At 39.2% G+C, this 19,398-nt stretch overlaps 1 protein-coding gene across 1 annotated transcript in view; it reads left to right on the top strand.

The window, feature by feature from the left end:
• Positions 1 to 19,398, top strand: part of APBA1 (amyloid beta precursor protein binding family A member 1) — a 233,904-nt gene that overhangs the window by 103,311 nt on the left and 111,195 nt on the right.

Here is a 19,398-nt window from a genome sequence, read left to right as displayed (position 1 = left end):
TGCAGACAAAGTTTTCTGTTTCTTCATGTTAATAGAAATGTGTAACATTGCCTCAGTCACCCTCAACCATATGCATAAGAGAAGTAGATATTTTTTTCAGGGTTTCTTAGTCTCGGCACCATTGGCATTTGGGGCTGGACAATTCTGTGTATGTGGGACATTGTAGAATGTTTAGTAGCATTCCTGGCTTCTACTCACTAGATGCCAGTAACACACACACACACACTCATACGTGACAATCAAAAATGTCTCCAGAAATCAAGGGAAGGGTGCAGGGGAGACGCAAAATAGCCCTCCTATCACATTCTCACACGCTCTCTCATATAGCTTTGGCAAATTCTGTTTGGCTTTCACTTACATGAAAATCACTTGTTTTAGAAGACTTTTTCAGTTCAGGGATATGATGTGGGGTGGGGTGTGTGTGTTGGTGTGTGAAAAACCACACCTGAATAAAAAATGCAGCCTACCTAGGAAGATGACCAAGTTAACTTTCCTTTTCAGGGAAGAAACACCACAGGAGGTCAAACAGAAACCCTCGAGGATGCCTGTTCCATAGCTAAGTGAGCCTTACAACAAGGAATTGTTCAGTATTCATTCTTTCATATTTCATCTCTTTTGGCTTTGAGCATCCTTTTCTGCTGCCAGACTTTGAGGACCTAGCAGCTTGCAAAGACTCAGCTCTTGTGGAAAGTCCAGTTCTTATATCCTGGCTCACGTATACCTCTAAAAGGCTTAGTTCAAGTAATAAAGCTGCTGTTTCTGAGTACTTTCTCATGCCAGTCACTATCCTAAACCTTTTCTCTTATTCTCTGCAATAATTCTACCATGTAAATACCATTAATGTCACAGTTTGAGACCTGAGGACCCAGGCGTAGAACACTGGGTACACAAAGTTGTTAAATGGCAGTTCCCTTTCTTGACCACTGGGCTGTGTAACCTTCCATTGAACATGTGGATTTGCTTATCAAGACCCTCAAATGACTGCATCATAAATGATTTATATGAATGACTTTTACACTTTTTATATGAACTCTTCCATTGCTGGTTGAAAATGAGAGGAGCTGGAAGAAGCACAGAAATACTTAAAGTTCCAGTAGAGGCAACCAGAACCTGGGGGGGAGGCTGGTTCTCTTTATGGCGGTGTAAATGTGATATAATGCATGCATTCTGGCTGTATTTTTATAGTAATTAAATGGAAGATGTAATTAGTTCTCTTCTATTTCGAATAACAGATTAAGTCATAAAATGTAGAATGCCTGGCTAGGTTATTTCTTCTCAAATTTAAATTTTCAAAGAAGAGAGTGATTCATCCTAAAGTGAAGAGAAAACTCTGGATCTTTCATGAAGTACCCCTAAGCCCTGCTGTGTTTGTTGAAGTATGATCACAGGCCAACTCTGGTTAGGAGCTTTGAGAAATGAGAAATTCTACATAGGGCATGGGGGACATTCTCAGGAAGCCCCTGTGACTTTCCGTTACTCTTCTCTAAGTGGAAAATGTTCCTGTGTCTCCTACCCAGGCAATTTAGTAGTCCATACTGCAAGAAAGTGTAGACTGACTTTATCCTATGTCGTTTCTCGTACTTACTGTGTTTGTTATGCGTTTTTGGCAAAAGGTGTGACTCTACTTTTTGGGAGTGGTGATGGGAGTTTTCTGGGGATGAAGTCTGGAACATTCCTGGGATTCTCAACACAAGCCCAAGAGTTTTCATCACTTCTCCCACCTTGTCATGCCTGTGGGAGGCAGCACTCTCCTACACCCCGGGGAACGAGCTTGGAGGCAGAGATGCTCAAGGTGGAGGGTGGGTGCTGAGGAGAGGGAGTCTCCCCCACAGAATGTCCGGGACCCAGTGCCATTTGAAGAAGCCCCGCACCTCCTCCTGACAGGCCTGAGCTCTGCTGGAAACCCTTCATTAGTCAGACTGACATGAGAGGGTGAGGCCCAGACCTGGGGTTCAAAGTTAATGAGGAACGTAGAAAACTTGAAGTTTAAGAATTCCAGTTACATGAATGACTCTGTGTTGCATGGCGGTGGGGATGGCAGGAGTTTCCTTAGCATTTGAAGAACCTCTCGCGTCCTTGGCTATCCCCTTTGCGGTGCAGTTTTCTCTGTGGGAAGCACCCTTCTCTCTCTGGCAGGTGCCTGCCCATCTTTCAGGAGCTCGCTCTAGCATTGTTTCTTCTGTGTGGAAATGAATGATCGCTTCTCTGTGCTCTACAGAATTCAACAAATACTTGTTGAATGAATATATAATGCCATACTAGGATCTACAGGGTTTTGTTATAATAAATGATCATTGTAAAACAAAAATTCAAACAGTATTGAAGTTTATAGACCATTAAGTTTTGAGTATTTCTCCATTCATTCAAGAAATATTTGTTGCACACCTACTTGGTGCCAGTTGGGATACAGGAGGACAACATGAACAGAGTTTCAGCCTTCACAGCCCTGACACGCAAGTAGAGTGAGGCCGACTGTGACCAAACAGCAAGTATATAATGCCAGATAATAACTGAAGAAATATAAAGCCAAGCAGGAGAGTTGTGCGTGATGGTGGGTGGGGTGGGGCGAGTAGGGGACATCTGAGGAAAGGCCTTCACGTAGCTGGGGAGCCAGCCATCGAAGACATCTGGGGGGCAATGGGTTCAGGTGAAGGGGGCAGCAGGTGCAAAGACTCTGAGGTGAGAATGAGCTTGGAGTGTTTGAGAAAGGACAGTTTTAGGAGAGGAGATCAGACAGGAAGCCAGGAGCCAAATCATGCAAAGCTTGATTGGCCATGAAAAGGACTTTGAATTTCATTCTGAGATGTGAAATCATTGAGCAGAAAAGTGACATGATCAGATTTATATTTGTAAAAGTCACTATCAGAGCATTTTCATCATCTTTTATTCAAACAGCATTTACCAAACACCAATTTACCAACACTAGGCCCTGCCCCAGATATCAGGGAGTGGCAGATAAAAGACACAGTACATGCCTTCAAGAAACTTGCAGTCTGGTATAGAAACCGCTGGGCAAATAGACACCTACAGCACCCTGGGTTAATGTCATGATGGTCAGCATGGTGGAGGGCTGCAGACCAGGACAAAGGGACCCCAGACCAGGGTATGGGAGGCAGTCCTCCACATGAGAATGTTGTTGATGATGTCCCTAATCTGTGCTATAAAAGCAGGAGTGTGCGTTGCTATAGAGATATGCAGCACGGAGACCTACCTCAGTCTGGGAGAGTCAAGGGAAGGATCTTTGAGGAAAGGATTTCTAGATTTTTTGTCTGAGTTCTGGAGAATGAGCAGAGGCTGGCCAGGCAAGGGCCCAGCATGTGTGCAGGAGCAGGGCAGGGAGTTCCGAAGCTGGGAATAAGGGTGGGAACATGATAAGAGATGAAACTGGGTTGGTCGGCAGGGCCTGAGGAAGCAGGCCTTTAGGCCACGGTCAGGGCTTGCTCCTCACTCTGAGAGCCGTAGACACCATCAAAGCATTCTAAACAGAGGAGGGACATGATTCCATTTGCATTTTAGAAAGATCACTCTGGCTGCAGAGTACAGAGTATTCTGAGAAAAAAGCAAAGACAGGGGAGGAGAACAGTAAGGATTCATGTCAAGGCCTAGCTGAAAGTGGACATTGTGGGCACGGGTGGAGTGGTGGATTGAATGACATGGAGGATGTAGAGCCATAGGACTGGACAATCGACTGGAGGTGGAGACGAGAGGGGAGGATGAACCATTGACAGCTGCCATGGCACTGCTTTTGAAATGGTGGAAATGGGATTGTTTCTTGGGATAAATAATATAATATGGAAGAAGAAATGTGATGGGAGTGAAAGATAATGAACTCATTTGTGGGCAGTGTTGGACTGCCAGCAGGCAGCTGCCTATTGGGGTATGAAGTTCCATGGAGAGGTGTGATGCAGGGACACAGTCAGGAGCACTGGTGCATAGATGATTAAGGTCATTGGAGCTGATGGGCTTGCTGGAGATTGCTGGCATTTAAGGACTGCCTAAGGCCTCTCACCAGCCGTGTATGTAAATCTCAGGTCCATCACAATTTTGCTGGGGCAGCGCTGGCTGTGGCATGTGGAGGCTGGGGTCCATACATGTACCAAGGCTTCTGGGCCAGGGCGGGCACCTGGCTAACAGGAGGGTCCTTGGAAAGGTGGCATCCCAGATAACAAATGAGCTCAGGACTCTACCTGACAGCACTTGCAATCACCTTCACATTTTAGATGTTTGGAGGCTTTTGCAGGTGAATAATCTGTCTTGTTTTCTGCTTCTTACTTCAGTATTAGAATGAGTATTTTAGAACATTTTCTTCTCTTGGCTTTATGCCCTTGCTTATATGAGGAACAACAAAGAAAGATGCACCTTTTCTTCTTATATATTGTGCTGACTCTTTTTCACTAAATTCACATTAGAAATATTTCACACACCTCGAAAGGATTACTGTACTATCGTTTAAAATGGGCTTTTTCCATTTGGGTCATTTCTACTTTTTGGCTATTGTGAATAATGCAGCCATGAGCACTGATATACAAGTATCTGCTTGAGTCTCTGCTGTCAACTCTTTTGGGTACATGCTGGAATTACTGGATCATATGGTAATTCTATGTTGAATTTTTCTGAGAAACAGCCATACAGTCTTCCAAGTGGCTGCATCATTTTACATTCCTGCCAGCAATGCAGGAAGGGTGCCAATTTCTCCACAGCCTTGCCAACACTTGCTATTTTCTGATTTTTAGATAATAGCCATCCTAATGGGTAGGAAGTGATGTCTTCTACTTCTTTACTCCCGAAAATTCTGGCCCCTTCTGAGCATATATTGAGTAGTTATTTACTAGATTTATTTAAAAATTGACAGATTGACAGTGTGAGTTTCACCTTTGTCAGTTAAGGCATACGGAGGTCATTTTGTGACCTCCCACCCCAAAAGTAAAAGCAATGTCCAGCCCACCTTATTGAAATACACATTTATAACCTGTGAAAATGAGGCAAAAATGGGCCTTTTATAATTCAGAGGTGTTGCAGTTGAAAATGAAGACATACTGTTTGTTTTTAAATATTGCTCTGTGATCACTACATTAATATTCATAAAGCTCTTGAAAGGAGATTGTCATTTGGTATTAAAGCCATTACAGTTGTCACTGGGTTTCAAAGTGACAGAGATTAAATTGCCCCTGCTCTTCCAGGGCTCTTCAGATTAACTGCATTCGGGTATGAGTTCCATCAGTCATCTGTAAGCCTGTGATCCTGAAACTGAGATGTGCTTATTAGAAATACAGAAGTCAGGAGAGAATGCTTTGGAAGGTGCTTCTCGAATTTGGAGTTTGAGGAGTTGCATTTTATGTGCACCTTAGGGAAGTAATCATGGTGGTCATTGGGAATAGATCACCACTACCAGAAAAAGTGGTCTCTTGCTGTCAAATGAGGGCCACCAAGCACAATTTACTGAGACTTGACCTTGAGGAGAGATTGTTTGTTTTCAAAGTGGGTAGCTTGTATTTCTTGACACTTTATCCCAGAGATTTTTACGCTGACAAAAGTCAGTGGGTGTTATGGAAATAATCAGTCTTGGCAAAGCTAAAGGGCTCCTGTTCTCTCACACATCTTGGAAACATCTGTCTGTCTGAGTGTCAGGAACCATAAAGTGCAAAACAGCTGAGCCAGAAGGGTTGGTTTCTTCAGAGTGATGTGAATCTTGATGGATAGACAAGTCTCTAGCAAATTAAAAAATAATAATTAAATAATTAAAACCAAGTAAGCAGTACATTGAGAATAATATGAGCTAATATACTCTCTACCAATACAAGACAGGTGAAGTAGAAATGTTAATATATGGGTTGTATGGCCACTGTGATGTGGTAGCCATGCAACCCATGTATTAACCCATATAGGCATCTTTTATACTTTTGAATTCAAAGGAAGGTTTATATTTCAGAGACTGGAAAGTAAACCTTAAATTAGATCTTGATGAAAGTTGTGCTCATACTGGGACAGCTTTTTATTTGTAGTCATTTCAGAAGAGAAGTTTTGAAGATATCTCTGTTGTAAAAGTAGAGGAGAAATTTAGTAGGAAAATCTTTTTAATTTCAAAGTCCATTTTGCATGGATGGGGAAAGCAAGTTATTTTTAAAGTGACAAGTTGGTTCGGGATATACTTTTTCTTTTCTTTTCTTTTCTTTTTTTGAGACGGAGTCTTGCTCTGTCGCCCAGGCTGGAGCGCAGTGGCCGGATCTCAGCTCACTGCAAGCTCCACCTCCCGGGTTCACGCCATTCTCCTGCCTCAGCCTCCCGAGTAGCTGGGACTACAGGCGCCTGCCACCTCGCCCGGCTAGTTTTTTGTATTTTTTAGTAGAGACGGGGTTTCACCGTGTTAGCCAGGATGGTCTCGATCTCCTGACCTCGTGATCCGCCCGTCTCGGCCTCCCAAAGTGCTGGGATTACAGGCTTAAGCCACCGCGTCCGGCCGGGATATACTTTTTCTTAAGTTTATTAATAATAGTATAGCCAAAAAAGTGAAAATATATAATTCAGATTTTAAGTACTTTGCCAAATTTAGGTCACTTTATATTTATGGGATAAGACAGACTTGAGACTTGTGTGTGGAAGGGATTGAGTTTACCCCAGCCAATGGGCTGCAGAAGCCCAGACAAAGCTTCGCTGAAGGCTTTTAAGCATCTTGAGGTGACTAGATTCTGTTCAAGATTTAGAAAAACAGTCATTTCCAAAGAAGCAAGCTAAATTTTGTAAACCATAGCTTTGGAATTGATAGTGATAGTGAAAAGAAGCAAGCTAAATTTTGTAAACCATAGCTTTGGAATTGATAGTGATAGTGAATGTTGAAATAATTATTTTCTGTAGTTTTCAAGCCTACCAATACTGTTTTGTCAAATTGTTTTAACTTCCTTATTTTAAAATCAATATTTTAAAAGAGCATTATATTGTATTTTAAACCCAGAATTAAAATTTTCTATTTGGGCAGATCTAGTTTCTTCTCTTTGCAGCAGGCTTAAACCAAACATAATATATTGTTGGTTTCTTCTCCTTTTTTCTCATCTTTAAATTAAGCTTTAAAAGTATTGATTAAAGCAGAAATACAGGCCGGGTACAGTGGCTCACGCCTGTAATCCCAGCACTTTGGGAGGCTGAGGGGGGTGGATCACATGAGGTCAGGAGTTCAACACCAGTCTGGCCAACATGGCGAAACCCTGTCTCTACTAAAAATACAAAAATTAGCTAGGCTTGGTGGCATGTGCCTGTTATCCCAGCTACTGGGGAGGCTGAAGCAGGAGAATCAATCAAACCCAGGAGGCGGAGGTTGCAGTGAGCCAAGATCACGCCATTGCACTCCAGCCTGGGTGATAGAGGGAGACTTCATCTCAAAATAAAAAGCAGGAATACAAATAAAGTCAAGAAACTCTAGGATATGTGAAGATACTAGTAAGATTTATACTATAAGGTATAATTCTCTTGTGAATTAAATCTGATGTTTGATTTGGCCTTACTGTAGCAAGCTAATCCCTTTTGTATCTTTTGTTATTGTTGTTGATTATAACTGACACATAATAGTCATACATGTTTGTGGGATACTGTGTGATACTTTACATGTATATGTTATATAATGATAAAATTGGGATAATTAAGCTAATTCACTTTGAATGTACATGGAAAATATTATTAGGTGTACTTTGAGAGTACACCAAGTCTGTCTAACTGCTGCTTCTTTGGAAAAATAATGAAAAAAATGAATTAAAATTTATCAGCTTCTCCTCATCAGAAAAAAAAAAAAAACTGTTAGAGATCAAATAGCAGAAATGAATATGGTAATGATAATTACAATCACCTTAAAAAAAAATCCCCTAGATGGCAGGGCACAGTGGCTTATGCCTGTAATCCCAGCACTTTGGGAAACCGAGATGGGCAGATCACCTGAGGTCAGGAGTTCAAGACCAGCCTGGCCAACATGGCAAAACCCTGTCTCTACTAAAAAATACGAAAATTAGCCAGGCACAGTGCACCTGTAATCCCAGCTACTTGGGAGGCTGAAGTAGGGAGAATTGCTTGAGCCTGGGAGGTGGAGGTTGCAGTGAGTCAAGATGCCACCACTGCACTCCAGCCTGGGCAATACAGTGAGACTCCATTTCAGGAAAAGAAAAAAAAAAAAATCCCCTACATAAGGAGTCGGATTGGCAGATCCATCTATATCCCCAAATCAACTATGGTCAAGACTCCAATGTACTTCTGAACTCTAACAGTTGTTGATTGGTTTGTAATGAACTTTCTTTGGTTATGTAGCATGATTTATTTTGTTCTCCACTTGAGGTTATTGTTTAACTCAGGCCCCCAGCATCCAAGGTACCTCTACCTTCCTACATAACGATGGTATCACTTTTAGGATAGTGCTAAAATGTCCCTAAAGCAGTATCACTCAAAGTGTGTTCCTCCACCCAGTCGGTAAACTGTTTGTTCCTGAGCTACAGTGAATTAAAATGCTTGCACTATCCTATAAACCAACTACATTGCTGAACACACTATTTAGTTCATCTGTTTATTACAGCAACTTTCTGGATGAAAAAAGCACATGCATTGATTTACGTTCTGGGGCAAGCCTTTATCTCACTATTCAATGGCACTTCTCTTGCTTTTAATGTTTTCTTTCTGACTTTCAAGGATTTTCACCAAACCCTGGAAAATTATGAGAACATGGGATTTTTGTAAAGTGGTATTTGTAAAGAGCAACCTTATATATTCCACATGTATAGAATCTCTATTGTCATATTTAGTTATTATTCAGTTTGCTTCCTCCTCATGAAACATATTTTTCTGTGTCTATGTGGCACCAACTTGTGCATAAATCAGATCCCCAGGTAGATGAATTAATAACTTGAATAAAGTTGTTGTGCAGTGTTTAATAATACAGGTTGAACATTCCTAATTTTAAATCTGAAATGCTCCAAAATCCAAAACTTTTTGAGTACTGACATGATGCTCAGAGGTCATGCTCAAAGGAAGTGCTCATTGGAGCATTTCAGATTCTGGATTTTTGGATTAGGGATGCTCAGCTGTTAAATATAATGTAAATATTCAAAATTTGAAAAAATTTAAGATCCCAAACACTACTGGTCTCAAGCATTTCAGATAAGTGCTTCTCAGCTTGTATGAATTGTTATTTATAAGTGCTTATTGAAGTACTGTGCTAAGTACTTTACGTGCATTCCTATATTTCATCTTTACAACAATGTTTTAAGAATTTTGATCATCCCTTTTTTGGAGATGAAGAAACTAAGGTTCAGAGAAGTTAAATAACCTATCCAGCTTCAAAAAGCTAGTCAGTAGTGAAGCAGTGATTCAAATCCTGGTCTCCATAACTTCAGGGCTCTTGCTTTTAGTTAAGAGCCACTAAGTGTGGTGTGGGCATGGGCATCTGGTAGATAAAGGAGTGAAACAAATTTAGATTCTGGAAACATGATGGACAAAGTCCATGCAGAGTCTCCTTTAACCTCAAATAGAAAAATTGGTTAAAATGGCCGGGCACGGTGGCTCAAGCCTGTAATCCCACCACTTTGGGAGGCCGAGACGGGCGGATCACGAAGTCAGGAGATCGAGACCATCCTGGCTAACACAGTGAAACCCCGTCTCTACTAAAAAAAAAAGTACAGAAAACTAGTCGGGCGAGGTGGCGGGCGCCTGTAGTCCCAGCTACTCGGGAGGCTGAGGCAGGAGAATGGCGTAAACCCAGGAGGCGGAGCTTGCAGTGAGCTGAGATCCGGCCATTGCACTCCAGCCTGGGTGACAGAGCGAAGACTCCGTCTCAAAAAAGAAAAGAAAAGAAAAATTGGTTAAAATATACTTTTTTAAAAGTCATAATAGAGATCAAAAGAAAGAAAGATAAATCACCAGATATGAAAAAAGAAGTGGCAGTTCAAAAGAACCAGAGAAGAAAGCTGAAGGCGTGGCCTTGGGAGCTGTTTGATTTGGAGAGTCCCTTGTGTTAACGTCCACGCATGCAGGGGCAGTTGATGTGACTAAACCTGTGCAAGCAGGGAGCTAAAACTTAATCCCCATATATTGCTAACCTCCTCAAGGGTTGCCCCTTTTGCAAGAAGGGGACTTGAGAAACTCCACCCATCAAGCTTTTTCCATGTCCTGGTATACTGGTGTGGAGTCCAAATCTACTCTAGTGATGCAGATGCTTGGGGATATTGTCTAAATGGAAAGATGTACGTTGGATTGATGAAGCACATTGACTTCTGTCAATTCTTTTAGCATTGCTAAAAACAAACCCACACTGTGATACAACCTATGGAAGTATTAGAACACTAAAGATGAATAGAACATTTTTAATAGAACCAAAATGGGAAAATAAATAACCAGAGGAAATGGTCAAATTGCTATCAAAGGAAGAGCAGTTCAACTGATAGCATTCTCTGAGCAACAATGAAGACTAAAACACATTGGAATAACATCTTCAAAATCTGAGGAAAAATAACTATCGATCCGGAATTCTATGCCCTGTTAAAGTGTTATTTTAAGAATGATAATGACATGGAATACACAGTGATAGAAAAGAAAAATGTGATAACAACGATAGTCTCACAAACATGTTCAGTGAAACAACCCAGACACAGAGTACCCACCATAGGATTCCATTTACATAAAATTCAAAAATAGGCTAAATTAATAGGGATAAATGTCTGAATAGTGGAGTGAGTAATGACAAAGAAGGGGCATGAGAGTGTGATGGAAATGTTATAATCTTGATCTGGATGGTATTTGCATGGGTGCTTACATATGCAAAATTCATTGAGCCAAACCCTTTAAATGCATGCACATTATGCACCTCACTATATGTATTTTAAACCTACCCCCCAGAAAAAATATATTTTTTTAAAGACAGAGACTACAATAAAGATTTTTTAAGTTTGCTTTTTATTAATACTCACTAAAGAATTGATCAAGATGTATTTCTGTAAGACTGAGATAGAACTCAGAGGATTGGAGTGGGTTTTAACAATGAACAGTAAGAAAAGAAAGTGGTAAATTAGTGGTTCCATTTAAACAAACATTGACTAATTACAATAATAATGACTTTGAGGAGTGGGGGTTAAAAAGCAAGATGGAATTAAAGTGCTAGATAACAATCATGGAAGGTGGTAGGTGGTAATTGTAGTTAAAGCATTCTAAGATCCTTTTTTATTCTGAAAGGGTAGAAATATTGATTAACTTTGAGTCAGTTGTAAAAATTTAAAGTAATCTTAGCAAACTAATGCAGGAACAGAAAATCAAATGCTGTATGTTGTCACTTATAATTGGGAGCTAAATGATGAGAACTCATAGACACAAAGAAGGGAACAACAGACACTGGAGCCTGTGAGGGTGGAGGGTGGGAAGAGGGAGAGGAGCAGAAAAAATAACTATTGGGTACTAGGCATAATATCTGGGTGGTGAAATAATCTGTACAACAAGCCCCTGTGACATGAGTTTACCTGTATAACAAACCTGCACATGTACCCCTTTTTAACCTAAAATAAAAGTTATATATATAATGTGTGTGTGTGTATATATATGTATATATGTGTGTGTGTGTATGTGTGTATATGTGTATATATATATAAGATAATCATAAGAACAGTAGAAATAGAATGTCTAACTTTCATATCAGTTAATTGGAAAACAAGAATAAGAAGTTATTGAACCAAACAGTAATCAGGAGAGAAGAAAAACAGAAGCATAGAAAAGACATAGTAGTTAGAAAGAAAATAATGGAATAAATAATGGGTACAATAAAATTAGTAATCATAAGTATAATTTATTAACAGATATAATGTTTAACATCTGTTAGAAGATGGAGATTCCTCCGTGCTATTTATAAGAGACTTTTGAAGCCAAATAACACAAAATAAAGAGGTAGAAAAAGATAAATCAGGAAGACAGTTTAAAAAATGAGAGCTGGACTTAGAGAGTGGGGACATCCTGCTTCAGAGCAGGAATCTTCATTGTGCCAGCAACTAAAAAGAGAATTAAATATGGGTGATGTTGAGAAAGGCAAGATTTTTATTATGAAGTGTTCCCAGTGCCACACCATTGAAAAGGGAAGCAAGCACAAGACTGGGCCAAATCTCCATGGTCTCTTCAGGCGGAAGACCAGGTTAGGCCCCTGGGATACTCTTACAACGCCTGCCATAAGACAAAGGATGCACTGGGAGAGGAATACACGATGAAGTATTTGGAGAACCCAGAAGTACATCCCCTGAGAACAAAAATGATCTATTGTCCCCGCTTTAAGAAGAAGAAAGGAAAGGGGCTCAGCTTATCTCCAAAAAAAGACAATAGAATTTTATAATTGGGCCACTGCCTTATTTATTACAAAACAAATGTCTCATGACTTTTTTGTGTACCATACTTTAATAGATCTCATACACCAGAATTCAGATCATGAATGACTGACAGAATATTTTGTTGGGCAGTCCTGATTTAAAACTAAAACTGGCTTGTGGTTAAATGAATATGTTCAGTTTTGAATTTTAATAGTAATTCCAATTCAGTAAATGCTATCACTGTTTACCCCTTCTATGATTAGACTTAATTAGTAATGTTCAACTTTTCACAAAGATGGTGAGTGCCATCTTAAAACTTACTGGAGATTGGTTTTATATTTAGATTTATATAGCTGGTTATGTGAATATATTTAAATACTGGGGAAATTCCTTCGCTGTCTCAGAACCAAGGAATATTCACCTGTGTTTTGTGTTCATTTGCCTCTTAAAGGCAAGGGTTGAAGATAAATAAGGTAGCAATGTCTAGAGTTTTGGCCTTAGTGATGCCAATCTAATTATAATTCCCTGTATTTAAAATGGTTCCTTTCACTTATTCGAAGGCATTTTAGTATTGTTCATGTGTAATATTAAAGATTATTCAACACTTCTCACATCTTATAAATCTATAAGGTCACATGCTTTTAAAATAGTAGCAAGTTAAACTTCACTCTTGAATCTTTACAGTCTAAGTCAAACTAAGTTATAATTTAAGATTGTCTTTAAACAGCCATTTAGAAACGTAAAACTGTAGAACTGTGTATTTGTGATTGGGAATGGTACTTTTGCCAACTTAAAAGGATTAAAGTAGCAGAGATATACACAAATTTTAAAATTATGTGTGATTACAAGACTAAAGATAATCAAAAGAAAATCACAGGAAAAAAATTGAGAGCTGATAAAACCACATTACTATCATGCAAAATAGACTTTAATGCACAAATAATTTTAAGGAATAATTCATCAGAAAGATATAAAAGTCTTGAGCTTGAACTCTCAAAGTAAGTAAAATTTAATAGAATGACAAGAAGAAATAGACAGTTTTATAATTACAATCAGAGATGCTAACATACAAGCCTCAGCAAATGCAATGATCAAAGTTGTGGAAGATTTGAACATCACTATTAATGAACTTGACCTTTGTGCTATATAAAGATTCCTGCCACGAGTTAGACAATATACATTTCAAGCACAACATACACACATCATTTATAAGAATGGAATCTATACCTTCAGGCAGAAAAGAAGTATCAGTGAAGGGTAAACCAGGCAAAATAGAAGACAACCAGGAGCACTGAGGCTTGTGGCAAACAGGAGAGAATGCACCTTCTTAAGGCAAAAGAAAAATGAAGCCGTTCTGTAGCCTATGGCTTCTGGTTTGAACGTTCAAAGTGACTGCATTATTGGAAATCATCCAAGCCAACTGCCTGCTGCCGCCTTTCCATCTTGTTGTCCACACTCTCACCTTTTGACCACTCATTGATACCTGTGTTCAAAGAAGGGAAAGGTGTTATCAGTCATCTTGGAGTCATAAACATTTCTGATTGTGGTGACAGGGCAGCAGGAGAGAGGGGGTGAGGAGGAAGAAGAGGCTATTGCCTAAAGTTAGGTTTATGGATTCTGTGATGAATTTTGGGTTATTCATTGTTCCTCACTGTCAGAAGTTCACCTCTAGGTGAGGTTGTGTAAAATCTTTCTTTGAAGATACTGAAAATGGATCAAATAGTTTTCTTCCTGGATGAAGATAAGGCTTTATTTATTACTAGAACCCATTTAATAAGCACCTACACTTTGTCACAGCTGAAGGAGCTGTGTGACCCTGAGAAGACTTGGACATAGATTCTCTTTGTGGAGTTGGGTGAGTTCAGACTTTATCAGGAAGATTATAGGCATTTTACTTAGATATCAAATTGTCTCACTTCCTTTGTCCATGGTTTATGAATAATAGTATTCATTATCATGGTTACAATATTCTAGATATGGCGTATAGCCTCCTAATTTGTTCATCTACAGCATTCTTAACCCCTTATAAAGGTTTCATGCCAACCTCTCATTTTGTTAGATTTTAATGTCTCCTCTTTATCTTTTGCTGACCTGGAAATTCTGGAGGCAGCTCCATTTTTAGGCTGATGAAACGCAGCAATCCCTGAAGCGATCTGGCAGTCGCCCATAGGTAACCTCCTTCAAGCTTGAAATGATTCCATTATTACCATGAGTCCCTGCCCTTGAGAACATTTTAGCTGAATGTTTGCTAATTTCCTTTTCCACACTGCCTCTGCACATTAGGTACCAGTCTGTTTCCTAAAATCTTTCGTGATTTTCCTAAGTTAAGGCTTTGATCAACAAATTATGTATCCCATGGGTGTTTTTGGTTGACACAAAAGAAATAAAACAACCTGTCACAGTTAATTTTACAATATAATTAAAGAGCCAAAGCAACTATTGAGACTGGGCATCATCCCCTATCTCTAAGGAATAAATAATGTACAGGCTCGTGTTTTTCTGTAGGTGCTAACTATTGGTCCCTTGGCAAAGAATAATAAAGTACAACTGCAGTGGGCCACAGACTGGCCCTGGGCATCAGAATTCTTACTGCAGTGGAAGTTGTCTTTGGCTGCATTTGCGTAAACTCTGACAGGCTGTCCAGCACAAGTGTGACCACAGACTTCCTCCAGTCTAGGTGTGTCAGTGTCTCTCTGGCTTCTTAAACTTGTCCCCAAGACTTCAGTCTTTGGTGTGGACTGAACAAAGATATAAATGCTGTGGCTTGTTCATGCGACCAAAAGAAATTTGATTTTATTTTAGATACAGATATATTTGAACTGATTTGATATTTTCCACTTGATGTAAGGTGGGGAGACATGTCAACGTGCTAGTAACAGATTTCTCTTCATTATGTTTATATCATTGCTGTGCTTTACGGGTTCCTATGAAAGGCTTCATTCACAGAATGTGAGTCCCTTGTTGGAGAATTATCTAAATGCTTTTGTGTTTAAGTAGCTATTTGTTTTGAGCTAGAAATACGAAAGTGGTTTGCTTTTCAGTTTTTTTCTTTGTTGTTGCCACCTAACTGCTTCCTCTTTGGGGGTTGATCAGTTTTAGGTTTAGATGAAAACAGACACCTGAGTCATAAACAAATGCTAACATATAAATGGATAATATTCTCATTATATAACTAGCTTATTATAATTCTTTGAATAACACTAAGGCCACAGTGGACAAGGGAGCAGAGGACATGACAGTTTCCTAAAGAGAAAATCAGATGACTAGTATGCATCTGAAAAACTCTTCCACTCACTAGTAATCACAGATGTAAATTAAAGCAACCATGAAGTATCCTTTCTCATTGCTAAAATTCTACTTTAGTTACTTATTTCTAGACATTTTAATTTTAAAAAGGCATTAAATATTTTTATGAATCTTGTTAAATTGATAAAACCTTTTTTATGTATTGCCAAAATGTTTGCTAAATGATTATACCAATTATACTACCAACTATGCCAGTATAGAAGGATAGATGGCTGGCTCTCTGCACCCTTATCTGTATTGAGATGATTCATTCTTTGAATGTTGCCAATGATTAAACAAATTACTGCACAGCTATATGAGATAATACTTGCAGGCATTAAATGTATATTTATGAATATTTTATCTAACACAGAAAATATGCTTATAAAAAGGACAAATGACATTTTAGGTAGCCCCAGCCCCAAAAACTCACATAGTCAAATAGAATACCAAGGAGGGTGAAGGGTGAATGGGATCTAGCACCACCACCATTCCTTCTATTCCCTCTCCACACAGTTTTAAATCTGGGTGAGAATGTTTTAAATCTGGGTAAAACAGCCCAGTGCTATAGCTTGTTTCCTCCCATGCATTGAAAAATGATTGCGCAAATGTTATTAAAACTTATTTCTGTGGTTTAATCATCTACTACTCTTTGGAAGAAACCTGGACCATCTCCAAGCAAAATGGCATGCTCTTGTCTGCCATGCCTCACTTAGTTTTGAATGCCTGCATTGTGGGAATGTCATCTTCTCAGAACACGTGCAGGACATGGGAATCATCAGTCGTTCTCCGGCTCTCTTAGCTTAGTCTGTCTCCATGCTATCATCTGTTACGTCTGTGATGAATTCTTAAGAAATGGTCTTGTGAACAGAGCTGATCTTTCTGCAGGTGTTCTTACTACTGAATCAAAATAAATAGAAAAAGCTCTCATAAAAAGACTTATCTTTGGAATCTGAGGACATCACCATGTGTGTGTGTGTGTGTGGTTTTTTTTACCCTAAAATATCTGCCATTCTTTGCTATTTTAAAGTGTGTGCTTATTTGAGAGGCAGTAGCAAAATCTCACATTCAAAATAATCTTACTTTTAAGGTAGAAAAAAATTAGAACTGATGAAATGTTCTGACTGGTGTAGCACAGAGGCACTGATGAAAGCTGTCCTTATGAGCACATCAGATAAGTCTTTGTTGTATAATATTTAAGCTCCTTGTGTGCCGCTGGAAACTTCTGGAGTTTCTCTGGGTGCTGATCATTTTGGAATGGAGACATTAGAGGTTTGCAGTTCTCATCATCAAAAACCACTAATGGATCACAAGTGAGTTAGTTGTACCTATATCTAACTTCTTCAAGTATAGAATATATGGTGCCTACTAATTGTATAAAGATGTCTTACTGTAAGGAGAATTGGGTGGGTTTTGGAATGTGACACCCCAGGATCAAGTTCTGGGTCTGTTACTTACTAAGTACATGACCTTAATTTACTTCATGCCCGAGTCTACTTCTTCACCTGAACTGTGGGAAGAACAATACTCACTTGGTAGACTTGTGAGGATTAAAGATAGTATGTTTCCTGTAGAAGAATCAATGTATGCTATTACCATTAATATCTCCATAGCATTTTATTGATACTGTAAACAGTAGGTATTTGAATATGTTGGTTTTTTTCAATGTCTTTACAATTCACCCGAGTTGAACATGATATACTAGGGGCTCAGTTTCTAGTCTGGATGAGTTTTTCCAGGTGACACACACTTTCTGTTGCCTTTGTGCTCAATTGCATGCCCTGGTGAGATGGCACAAGGGGGTCCCTGTTGTTTTCTAAGACCTGGAAATGGAGCCCTTTCCACCAGAAAAACCAATAAGACCATGTAAGATTCAATCCACACTTGTGTATCTATTAGCACCATGATGAACCAAATATATTTAATTGGATGCTTAATTGTTTTGATTCAAACACTTCATAGAGCGTGAGTAAGGTATATTCTATTTCTGGCGGGAACTTGTGATGTAAAGTGTCTAGAACAGTCTGTAAAAAATATCTGTGGCTCCTAACTTAGAGTTCTCAGATAATTTGCTATGTCCATCTATCCCAGTCTTAAACCCCATGGAAATCTGTCAAAACCAGTGTCCATGCTGAAAATGACCTAAATGTGCATCAGTAAAAGAATGGATGAACAAACTGAAGTATATTCATACCATGCTATACTGCTCAACAGTGAAAAATTCTGAGTTACTGATAGATGCAATGACATGAGTGAATTTTAAATAATTATATTGAGTCAATAAAGCCAGACACAAAAGAGTATATATATTCTAAGATTAGATTTTTATGAAGTTCAAGAACAGAACAGGCACATCTAATCTCTGATGATATAAGTGAGAATAGCAGTTACCCATAGGGGTAAGGGGAAGTATTGCCTGAGAAGGGGCAAAAAGGAATTTTCTAGGGTGATGGAAATGGTCTATATCTTACAAGGATGTGTATACAAGCGCACACACACACATACACCCATTCATCAAATTGTACTTTTAAGATTTGTGCATTTATGGTATCTAAGTTATACCTCCATTAAAAGAAAAGTGCCAGCTGGGCATGGTGGCTCATGCCAGCATTTTGGGAGGCCGAGGCAAGCAGATCAGTTGAGCCCAGGAGTTCAACACCAACTTGGGCAACATGGAGAAACCCTGTCTCTACAAAAAATAATACAAAAATTAGGCTGTACTCCCAGCTACTCAGGACGCTTAGGTGGGAGGATTGCTTCAACCCTGGTGGTTGAGGCTGCAGTGATCTGAGATTGTGCCACTGCTCTTCAGCCTGGGTGACAGAGTAAGACCCTATCAAAAAAAAAAAAAGTCTAAGAAAGGGCACCATTTAGTTTGCAGAGATGAGCAAGGTGAGGGTAGAAGGCAATTAACTCTGAAAAATATCAGTCTTTCTAGGGTTTACATTTTATAAACTCAATTTCTGTAAAAATGAAGCGACCACTCAACTCTGATTTTAAAACCCAATAAAACCTGTCAGGGTAGCTCCCAGTATGTGAATGAATTGGATCTCAACTTTTTAAAGTATAGCTTTTGCTCTGAAACAGAATAAACAGTACAAATAGTACTCACTTTAACAACAAGTTCTAACCTTGAAATGCTAGATGGCATATCTGTGTTGAATTTAGAAGTGGCATTGATTTTAAATCTCTCTTTGGATGCATTGATATTTCCGTTTGGAGAAAAGAACAAATTGGGTTGTAAATTCATCTTCCCAGCTTGGGTTTGTTAAACTCCTCCATGGGGGTAGTGGCGGGATAAATTACTTAGAGTTGAATGTGAGTGTGTGTTTGAAATCAATGTGAATTGATTTTCGTGCAGGACATCTTCATTTTATGCATAAATAATGAACCATTAGCTGATTACTCTCCATTTGCTCTGTAGTACGTGTTTTCTAAGACTCAAACAGAAAAACACAATGAATCAAGCAAGGTGGAGGACATATCTAGGCTCAGCCTAAGTGTTATAATCACCCAACTTGTGAAGATCATTTTGGAGGCAAACACTGGTGCTATCATTTCACTTTTTTCCTTTTTAAAATCCTTCATGATGGCTGAATAATTTGTAAACAGCCTCTTCCGTTGTCATATTCAAAGCCTTTCAGGATACTTTTTTCTCAGTCTTTCCAGCCATATTCCTCACACTTCTGCAGGAACTGCCACCTCCAAGTTTCTATCCATAGTGAACTGTGTGATACATTTTTAAAACTCTGAACAGTTTCGGCCGGGCGCAGTGGCTCATGCCTGTAATCCCAGCACTTTGGGA

This window comes from Rhinopithecus bieti, unplaced genomic scaffold (genome assembly GCF_001698545.2).
Source record: "Rhinopithecus bieti isolate Rb0 unplaced genomic scaffold, ASM169854v2 scaffold_7648, whole genome shotgun sequence".
NCBI classification, from domain to species: Eukaryota; Metazoa; Chordata; class Mammalia; order Primates; family Cercopithecidae; genus Rhinopithecus; species Rhinopithecus bieti.
This window is presented reverse-complemented; position numbering and strand designations above follow the sequence as displayed.